The sequence below is a fragment of the Oncorhynchus gorbuscha genome, linkage group LG04 (genome assembly GCF_021184085.1).
Source record: "Oncorhynchus gorbuscha isolate QuinsamMale2020 ecotype Even-year linkage group LG04, OgorEven_v1.0, whole genome shotgun sequence".
NCBI classification, from domain to species: domain Eukaryota; kingdom Metazoa; phylum Chordata; class Actinopteri; order Salmoniformes; family Salmonidae; genus Oncorhynchus; species Oncorhynchus gorbuscha.
This window is the reverse complement of record NC_060176.1, coordinates 2,228,258-2,240,236: the sequence shown is the minus strand read 5'-3', so window position 1 is coordinate 2,240,236 and position 11,979 is coordinate 2,228,258. Positions and strand designations below refer to the sequence as shown.

The 11,979-nt window shown below is 41.3% G+C and overlaps 1 pseudogene; it reads right to left on the bottom strand.

Annotated features, from left to right (window-relative positions):
• The window catches only part of LOC124033457, a 27,799-nt pseudogene extending 17,543 nt beyond the window's left edge, over positions 1 to 10,256 (bottom strand).
• Between the last annotated feature and the right edge of the window lie 1,723 nt (positions 10,257 to 11,979).

Sequence of the window (11,979 nt, the reverse complement as noted above, 5' to 3'; positions counted from 1 at the left end):
ATCGTCCCTCAGTCTGACGTCAGACAATGCAGAGGGAATCGTCCCTCAGTCTGACGTCAGACAATGCAGAGGGAATCGTCCCTCAGTCTGACGTCAGACAATGCAGAGGGAATCGACTCCCTCAGTCTGACGTCAGACAATGCAGTGAGTATATATATATATATAGAATCGTCCCTCAGTCTGACATCAGACAATGCAGAGGGAATCGTCCCTCAGTCTGACAATGCAGAGGGAATCGTCACTCAGTCTGACGTCAGACAATGCAGAGGGAATCGTCCCTCAGTCTGACAATAGTAACACTGATGTAAAGGAGTCTGACTTACCTAGTGACCAATATGTATATATTTTCTTACGACAGTGACCCTCCAGACCAGTGTTGATACTGTATATATATATATATATATATATAGACAGTATATACAGTGACCCTCCAGACCAGTGTTGATACTGTATATATATATATATAGACAGTATATACAGTGACCCTCCAGACCAGTGTTGATACTGTATATATATATATATATATATATATATATATATAGACAGTATATACAGTGACCCTCCAGACCAGTGTTGATACTGTATATAGATATATATATATATATAGACAGTATATACAGTGACCCTCCAGACCAGTGTTGATACTGTATATATATATATATATAGACAGTATATACAGTGACCCTCCAGACCAGTGTTGATACTGTATATAGATATATATATATAGACAGTATATACAGTGACCCTCCAGACCAGTGTTGATACTGTATATAGATATATATATATATAGACAGTATATACAGTGACCCTCCAGACCAGTGTTGATACTGTATATATATATATAGACAGTATATACAGTGACCCTCCAGACCAGTGTTGATACTGTATATAGATATATATATATAGACAGTATATACAGTGACCCTCCAGACCAGTGTTGATACTGTATATAGATATATATATATAGACAGTATATACAGTGACCCTCCAGACCAGTGTTGATACTGTATATATATATATATATATAGACAGTATATACAGTGACCCTCCAGACCAGTGTTGATACTGTATATATATATATATAGACAGTATATACAGTGACCCTCCAGACCAGTGTTGATACTGTATATAGATATATATATATAGACAGTATATACAGTGACCCTCCAGACCAGTGTTGATACTGTATATAGATATATATATATAGACAGTATATACAGTGACCCTCCAGACCAGTGTTGATACTGTATATAGATATATATATATAGACAGTATATACAGTGACCCTCCAGACCAGTGTTGATACTGTATATAGATATATATATATAGACAGTATATACAGTGACCCTCCAGACCAGTGTTGATACTGTATATAGATATATATATATAGACAGTATATACAGGGCCTTAGGAAAGTATTCAGACCCCTTAACTCCTTCAACATTTTGTTAGGTTACAGCATTATTCAAAAATGTATGGAATCCTTCCCCCCCTTATCAATCTACACACAATAGCCCATAATGACAAAGCAAAACTGTTTTTTAGAAAATGTAGCTAATTTATAAAAAATTTAAACTGAAATATTATATATACATAAGTATTCAGATCCTTTACTCAGTACTTTGTTGAAGCGCCTTTGGAAGCGATTACAAGCTTGACACACCTGTATTAGGGGAGTTTCTCCCATTCTTCTCTGCAGATCCTCTCAAGCTCTATCAGGTTGGACAGGGAGCGTTGCTGCACAGCTATTTTCACGTCTCTCCAGAGAAGTTCGATCAGGTTCAAGTCCAGGCTTTGGCAAGGCCACTCAAGGACATTCAGAGACTTGTCCCAAAGTCACTCCTGTGTTGTCTTAGCTGTGTGCTTAGGGTCGTTGTCCTGTTGGAAGATGAATCTTCACCCCAGTCTGAGGTCCTGAGCGTTCTGGAACAGGTTTTCATCAAGGATCTCTGTACTTTGCTCCATTTATCTTTGCCTCACTCCTCAGTCTCTGCCACTGAAAAACAGCCCCACAGCATGATGCTGCCACCACCGTGCTTCACCGTAAGGATGGTACCAGGTTTCCTCCAGACGTGACGCTTGGCATTCAGGCCAAAGAGTTCAATCTTGATTTCATCAGAGCACAGAATCAGTTTCTCATGGTCTGAGAGTCTTTAGGTGCCTTTTGGCAAACTCCAAGTGGGCTGTCCTGTGCCTTTTACTGAGGAGTGGCTTCCGTCTGGCCACTCTGCAATAAAGGCCTGATTGGTGGAGTGCTGCAGAGATGGTTGTCCTTCTGGAAGGTTCTCCCATTCCACAGAGGAACTCTGGAGCTCTGTCAGAGTGAACATCGGGTTCTTGGTCACCTCACAGACCAAGGCCCTTCTCCCCGATTGCTCATTTTGGTCGGACAGCCAGCTCTAGGAAGAGTCTTGATGGTTCCAAACTTCTTCCATTTAAAAATGAACGAGACCACTGTATTCTTGAGGACCTTCAATGCTGCAGAAATGTTTTGGTAACCTTCCCCAGATCTGTGCCTCGACACAATCCTGTCTTGGAGGTCTACGGACAATTCCTTCGACCTCATGGCTTGTTTTTTGCTCTGACATGCACTGTCAACTTTTATAGACAGGTGTTTGTCTTTCCAAATCATGTCCAATCAATTGAATTTTCCACTGTGATCAATGGAAACAGGATGCACCTGAGCTCACTTCCGAGTCTTATACCTATATAAATAAGGTATTTCTGTTTTTATTTTTTATAAATTTGCCATAAAAAAAAATATTTTTTGCTTTGTCATTATGGGGTATTGTGTGTTGATTGCTGAGGATTAAACAAAAATGTTATATATTTTAGAATAAGGCTGTAACAACAAAAATGGCAGCTTCGTTTAACAGTACCCACAAAACATCAGTCTCAATGTTAACAGTGAAGAGGCGACTCCATGGATGCTGGCATTCTAGGAGGAGTTGCAAAGAAAAAGCCATATATCAGAATGGCCAATAAAAATAAAAGATTAAGATGGGCAAAATAACACAGACACTGGACAGAGGAACTTAGAACCAGTTTGTACTGTTCTGTGAAAGGAGTAGTACACAGCGTTGTACGATCATTTTTTGCATAGAATAGCCTTAATTTCTCAGAACAAGAATAGACTGATGAGTTCAGAAGAAAGTTCTTTGTTTCTGGCCATTTTGAGGCTGTAATCGAACCCACAAATGCTGATGCTCCTGATACTCCAACTAGTCTAAAGAAGGCCAGTTGTATTGCTTCTTTAATTAGAACAACAGTTTTCAGCTGTGCTAACATAATTGCAAAAGAGTTTCTAATGATCAATTAGCCTTTTAAAATTAGATTAGCTAACACAATGTGCCATTGGAACACAGGAGTGATGGTTGTTGATAATGGGCCTCTGTACACTTATGTATATAAAATCTGCCGTTTCCAGCTACAATAATCATTTACAACATTAACAATGTCTACACAGTATTTCTGATCAATTTGATGTTATTTCAATGGACCGAAAATGAGCTTTTCTTTCAAAAACAAGGACATTTCTAAGTGACCCTAAACTTTTGAACGGTAGTATATATATATATATATATATATATTTACCTCACGATAGTGACCATCCAGACCAGTATGTATGTGAAGGCTGAGATCCAGACAGCGGACATAAAGAAGGTGAACATGAACCATTTTTTCCAGAACCGTCTCCTGCAGTCTGGAATCGTCAGGTAGAGAATCACGATGGCCGGGAGGGACAGCACCCACAGGATTCCGCTTCAGGTCGTTCTCTGGCATTGAGAACACACTCTTGTGGTCTGGAACACACACACACAGAGAGAGAAAAAACACAAGTGGTGTCAATCCCCTGTTCTCATATGAAACACACAGGTGTGATTTACTTGAATAAGTTCTCACACAAATTGTGAATTTTTATGTAGAATCCAGAGAAAGCGTTCAAGAGAAAATATGTGTGTGATTCTCAGATCTGTGTTTTGATTAGCGGCACCTCTTGCTGTGTTGTTGTTGCTTGGCAGGAAAAATGTTGCAATTTGTTCTCCTCTGTCCCCGCAAACTCCCCACTGAGTAAATCACATACGCACGCATACACACACACGCACGCACACACACACACACACACACACACACACACACACACACACACACACACACACACACACACACACACACACACACACACACACACCACCACACACACACACACACACACACACACACACACACACACACACACACACACACACACACACCCCTTCCTCAGTCTGCATGGCATCAATGTGTCATATACCAGAGCGGTGTGTGTGTGTGTGTGTGTGTGTGTGTGTGTGTGTGTGTGTGTGTGTGTGTGTGTGTGTGTGTGTGTGTGTGTGTGTGTGTGTGTGTGTGTGTGTGTGTGTGTGTGTGTGTGTGCAGTAGAGCAAAGTACATAAGCAACAATATTTGAATGTACTACTTAAGTAGTTTTTTGGGGTATCTGTACTTTATCACAATTTATATTTTTGAGAACTTTGCTTTTACTTATATAAAATTGTATACTTTTACACCATACATTTTCCCTGACACCCTAAAGTACTCAACATTCTGTATGATTAGCAGGACAAGAAATGGTCTAATTCACACACTTATTAAGAGAACATCCTGGTCATCCTACTGCCTCTGATCTGTGGACTCACTAAACACATGCTTAGTTTAAATTATGTTTGAGTGTTGGAGCCGCTCTGGCTATCCAATTTAAAAACAAGAACATTATGCCGTCTGGTTTGCTTAATATAAGTAATTTTTAATTGTATTTTTTCAATTACATTTACTTTTGATTACTTAAGTATATTTAAAACCAAATACTTAAAAACTTTTACGTGACAGATAGAGTCAGTTACCCTCTGGTATCTCATTCAGGCCGCAGACTGAGGGAAATGTGTGAGTATCCTGAATCATCCTGGAAGATTCCGCTGTCACTTCTAGAACGCTCAGGACCCTCAGAGTGGTGTCAACCAATGGCTGTGTCTCGCTGTGATCCGGAACCTTCCCCAGGCAAGTACAGCAGGGACTGGAACCTCAGAACACACTCACTGATCCTCAGGTCAAAACACAACACTACGATGTACACCCCATAGACCAGCAAATAGACAGGCTGCATGTACCTGGGGAGAGGGAAGGAGAGGAGACGGGGAGGGGAAGAGGGGATGGGAGGAGAGGAGGGGAGGGGAAGTGGGATTTCAGGAAAGAAGAGAGTGAGGGAAGAGGAGAGTTAAATGCTAAAACGAATACAATCACTTGTACATGTACTGTATATTAGAACTGATTGGTTTATGACTCTGTAACCGGCAGTAATAAAATAGGAAGGTTGTGTACCCAGGAGGATTGTTGATAGTTAGTTTCACAGCGCTGGGCTGTAAAGTGTTACTGCATGCTGAGATTGAGGAAGTGGAGTTGAACACGGATACTTACCAGTACAGGAGGGCACTTTAACTTTATTGACAATAAATTCTCAATGACATGGAAAACTTCCACTGTCTTGGAAAAGTTATACTGTTGCAACACACACACAGAAGCCCTAGCTACACCACACACACACACACACACACACACACACACACACACACACACACACACACACACACACACACACACACACACACACACACACACACACACACACACACACACACACACACACACACACACACACACACACACACACACACACACACACACACACACACACACACACACTTACCAGTAGACTTTGTTGTCTGAAGTGATGGCTATAACAGCAGAGATAGAGATGGCGTGTTAGACAGTCCCTGAACAGAGCTGGAACAGGTCAGACGACCACCTAGGACAGAAAACACACTGTTTACAGATTATAGTACACACACACACACACACACACACACACACACACACACACACACACACACACACACACACACACACACACACACACACACACACACACACACACACACACACACACACACACACACACACACACACACACACACACACACACACACACACAGGGCTAAACTAGCTCAGGCGACTGCCTATGGCAGCAGCAGATTGACTGATGCACCTCCTTGCAACAAATTAAACCTCCATAATTCTGCCCAAAAACAATGTCAATTTCTCAACCAGTTGAATATGGACTTTTTTAGGTCAGAGCTGATACCCCCTGTGATAATCAGTGTCTACTTTGTAAAGGTAGGGGCGCAGAATATTTATCTTGTCCATTGCCAGCGTGCCTTGCAGGGTGCTGATGGAGAGATGCATTTCTGGAGCTCTACTAACATTCTGTCAGACAAATCATCTAGCACATATAGGATATGGTGAAGAAGAATATAAAATTTTCAAGGAAAGGGGATACCTGTCTGTTGTCCAACTGAATGTATTCAACTGAAATGTGTCACATTTAACCTAACCCTTCTGAATCAGAGAGGTCCAGGGGCTGCCTTAATGGACATCCACATCTTCGGTGCCGGGGGAACAGTGGGTTAACTGCCTTGCTCAGGGGCTGAACAATAGATTTTTACCTTGTCAGCTCAGGGATTGATCCAGCAACCTTTCGAATACTGGGCCCAACGCTCTAACTACTTGGCTACCTGCCTGTAGCTTACAGGCTGGAGATAAAATGTATGACAATGTAAATAGACAGAAACTTCTACATCATGCAGGTTGTTCCAATCAAATATTTAGTAACCTAAATGGTGCCCAATCAAATCAAAATTGCGCTGACATGTTAACAAACAACGTATCCTAAAAACAGGACAGTCAAAGTAAAAGGGACAATATGGTCTGACAATCAGGCTGCCCACAACTGCTGTCCAGGAGATTCATCCCGTGGGCCAAACTGTCATTATCAGTGGTTTCAGGTTTGTATCCCGACATTTTGATGAGCTGATCATAGCAAAGAAGAAAATACTTGTGCATTTCCAGCTGTATAAACACATTGCAAATAGAGATGACTCCTCCTGATAAAGTTGTGTAGCTGATATTCAGACAAAATCTTCACCAATCCTAGTTGTTTATGCTTGGTTCAGATTCGGTCCGGTATGTTCGTTCCCCAGTTTCTGTGTTATAGCTTGTGTATTTGAGTGTGTGTTTCAGGAGATGGCTTCCTGAATTCTCCCCAAGTAGCTGATTGGTCGACTCCATAGCTAATTGGAGAGCTGACCCCGCCCCCTCGCCAAGACGCACCTGTCTCCAATTACCCATTCCTTCTGCAGCTATATAAAAGCCAGTGTTCTGTTCAGAAGAGAGATCATTTTTGGGAGGTCATTGCAGAAAGATTGATTTGCAGAAAGATTGATTGCAGAAAGATTGATTGCAGAAAGATTGATTGCAGAAAGATTGATTTGTAGAAAGATTGATTGTGGTTGAGAGATATCATGGCTTAGAGAGGAGGCTGAGTGTCATATTACATTTGTTGTTTCTGAGAGTGATACAGGCAGTTGGTATGTACTCTGTTAGATTGTTGCATTATCAGATAGAGCTTATTTTATGTCCTTTTGTTTCTTAGTTTGTTTGAAATGGTTTAATATTCTGTTTCATTTGTTCCCAGGGGGGAAGGGGAAGGCACCCAGGGAGTGCTTAGGCAAGAGGCCCGTGGGCATATATATACCCATAGTATATTCACTGTCTAGGCACACTAGGTAAGATCTGGGCGGACCACCCCCTGTATTTGGTTAGGGCACCAGGTGGTGCTAAATTAGGTAAGTAGTGCGTAGGCAGGTAAGGTAGATGGGGCTTTGAGATTTACTTTTGCTTTGGGTTCCCATCCAGCCCCTTTCCCCCATATTACTACGTGAAGGAATAAATTCCTAGTAAACTGTAAATTCTCTGCCTTTGTCATCCTACAGTCCATACCTCTGTTGTCATCCTTACACACACCTACAGTCCAAGTACCTCTGTTGTCATCCTTACACACACCTGTTGTCATCCTTACACACACACAGTCCATACCTCTGTTGTCATCCTTACTCACACCTACAGTCCATACCTCTGTTGTCATCCTTACCACACCTACAGTCATACCTCTGTCATCCTCTCACACCTACAGTCCATACCTCTGTTGTCATCCTTACTCACCTACAGTCCATACCTCTGTCATCCTTACTCACACCTACAGTCCATACCTCTGTTGTCATCCTTACTCACATCTACAGTCCATACCTCTGTTGTCATCCTTACTCACACCTACAGTCCATACCTCTGTCATCCTTACTCACACCTACAGTCCATACCTCTGTCATCCTTACTCACACCTACAGTCCATACCTCTGTCATCCTTACTCACATCTACAGTCCATACCTCTATTGTCATCTTACTCACACCTACAGTCCATACCTCTGTTGTCATCTTACTCACTACAGTCCATCTACAGTCCATACCTCTGTCATGCTTACTCACACCTACAGTCCATACCTCTGTTGTCATCCTTAGTCCATACCTCTGTCATGCTACTCACACCTACAGTCCATACCACTTTCACTTCAGGACACCTACAGTTGTAGCAGGGTGTCATCCTTTCACACCTCTTCCATACCTCTGTCATCCTTAATGGGGCTCAGTCCAGGATCCCATTAACCCACCGGACACCTACAGTCCATACCACTCTTCACTTAGAGAGTTGAGTTGTGGCAGGGTGGGTTGTGATATGCCTTACACAGAAGGCGTAAACATAATGGGGCTAGAAATGGCATCCATTCAACTTCCATTCGGACCCTGAAAACTGAGAACCTGATGCTTCAATGATGAGGTGGCAGAGCGGGTTGTGATATGCCACATGGCCCAAACACACACTAGAAATGGCATCTTTCTCAACTTCCATTCAGAACTGAAATGAACACACACACACACAGAACTGCCAGGACCACCACACACACACACACACACACACACGCACACACACACACACGCACACCATAACAGTTTACAAATCATCTCCCTCCTTGACCTACTAAAGCTGCCCCTGGCTGGAATGGATGATTATTATACCACTGAGCTCTTTATGGTTAGGTAATGCTTCCCATAATGTGTGTACTGTACACATACCACTTTGGTCAGGAGTCCACAAGCAGCACAGATCCCCAGGAGGTTGTAGACAGCTGATCCTACGATGGTGCTCACACCGATGTCTCCCTTTGTCACAAACACACCTGGGTAGACACACACACACACATACAATTGTTAACACATGATGCTGAAGATGATGATTTTAGTGAGGTGCAGTTATTCTCCAGCAAACCATAGTAATTAATTATATGTTGTGCAAATGTTTCAGATGCCTTTACGTACCCAGAAAAGCAGTGACCATTTCCAGGAGCAGAGCTGCCTGCTGCCATAAAAGGTGGCTCCTGCTACGTCCTGAGATAGACCCAGACCTGGAACGGAGACCAAGAGATGTTGCCATTTCACACACACACACACACACACACACACACACACACACACACACACACACACACACACACACACACACACACACACACACACACACACACACACACACACACACACACACACACACACACACACACACACACACACACAGAGAAAGAGTGACTTACGGTCACTGATAAGTTCTAGAGAAGGTAGGAAGTAGTCATCACAGACTATAGCAACTGCCAGCAGCATGTAAAATATGATCATAAAGTGTATGAGGAAAAACCTCCATCCTTCCTCTCCTGTAGTGTGAAGAACCCCTCTGGAAACTCAGACGACTGCGTTGTAATACACTCTGTCTCATTCTCTGAAACAACACACACAGAGTTGTCTAAGTTACAGAAAGTAACAGTCTACAAACTCAGTAAAAGGTATGAAACTTATACAATAAAAATAAACATTTGAAGTGAAAAAAGAAAGTAACAGTCTACAATAATATAATTATAGGCTTTTTTAAATAAAATGACTGTAACATTACTGAATGACCACAGTGCCAACATTGTGTCTATTCTTCTGAGGAACGTTATGGGGATTCCTTCTCAATTAGTCACCGCCATTAGCTGTGAAACGTTGTCACCGTTTATTGGCTTGATCTAATTGATTATCAGGCTCGATGGGGAGATATTAACACTCACCCAGCGCCCCACGACTCTGTTGGAATGGGAGTCCTCCTGAGCTGCTGCTGCAATGAAAGACACAAGATGAACCGTGCAATAGAAAACTAAAACTAGTCCTAGAAAATAAGGTAGAAAGTCTTTTCTGTTCTTCTTGTGCAGCACTCCGTCTCTATACATGGTTTTAGAATAGAAACCGGTAAAAACGCTTTCATTAACTACTGTTGCAGTGCGTCATGAGTTCACTCATAGCCAGTAAACATACAACAAGCCTCTTACTAACTAACCTAACTCACAAAATACCACTACTACCACTACCCTGCTCTATTAGGGCTGAAGGGAGATCATGGGGGAGAAAAGCATATTTTAAGGCCTGTGTTCAGAGACAGAAAGAAACAAAAGAGAGAGAGAGAGAGAGAGAGAGAGAGATCACGGGTTGAAGTTATTCTAGCTGAAGGCACCTCAGCCCCCTGTAACTCGCTCCCTCCTCCCCCCATTCAATTTGACCATAGAAAAGTCTCAGGATAGGAAAGATATTTCCTGGAAATAAACATTTACACTCATTTAATATTATTAGAAAGGCCTCACTCATGGTGCCCATATAGGCCTAGGCTCCCATACGGAACAATTATATATTGGAATGTTTTTCAATCAAATTTAAATATATTGGGGAAATGTTTTCATCATGTATTCATCCAATATATAAATAAATATATTATATGTAAATATATATTTTGTATATACAGTGGGGGCAAAAGGTATTTAGTCAGCCACCAATTGTGCAAGTTCTCCCACTTATAAAGATGAGAGAGGCCTGTAATTTTCATCATTGGTACACTTCAAATATGACAGACAAAATGAGAAGAAAAAAATCAGAAAATCACATTGTAGGATTTAAACTAATTAATTTGCAAATTATGGTGGAAAATAAGAATTTGGTCAATAACAAAAGTTTATCTCAATACTTTGTTATATACCCTTTGTTGACAATGACAGAGGTCAAACGTTTTTCTGTCACAGCCATAGAGCTTTCTAGTGGATGTTGGCATTTTATTTGACGATAATATCACAACATTGAAGGTAAATATGTTTTTAACCTGGTGGTGATAATTTCTTCAACTGCAAGCAGGGTGTTCATCGAGCTTACAACACAGCTAGCTAGCTAACGTTAGCTCCTTTAGCTTGCCAACAACAAGGGTTTTCATCGAGCTTGTTAACACAGCTAGCTAGCTAACGTTAGCTCCTTTAGCTTGCCAACAACAAGGGTTTTCATCGAGCTTGCTAACACAGATAGCTGTGCTAACGTTAGCTTCTTTAGCTTGCCCACAATAAGGGTTTTCATCGACTTGCTAACACAGCTAGCTAGCTAACGTTAGCTCCTTTAGCTTGCCAACAACATGCAGTGTGACTGACCAAGGTAAAAATTTTGAAAAATTAAGTTCAGTAGAGTTAATGTCATGTATGTATTAGATATAATTGAATTGCCAAAGTTATTGTTAAATGTTCTTGGCTAGCCAAGTTATGTGTTGCTTGTTGGCTAGATAATTTATTTATTTATTATTAATTTTGATATAAATAGGTATTTTCTAGCAAAAATATATATATTTCCCTGCTGCAGTGGATCCTTCTGGTCTTGAGTCTTAGCTGCCTATGGACAGACCCCAGCCAATGGAAGTAGTCTTTAGTATCATTTAGCTAGCAAGTTCCCAATTGAATTTAAATGTCTTCATGAACATTTACCCCTTATTTATTAATCATCTTTTGTGGAATTGTTTCACCTAACTCTGTCTTTCACTAACTCTCTATCCACATGATAACGGTTATCTTGTGAGCTGGAAGTGAAAGAATCTGCATTGTAAGTATACATATGATGTTCAAAGACATGATTTTCAAAAACAGATGTTAAGGTCACAG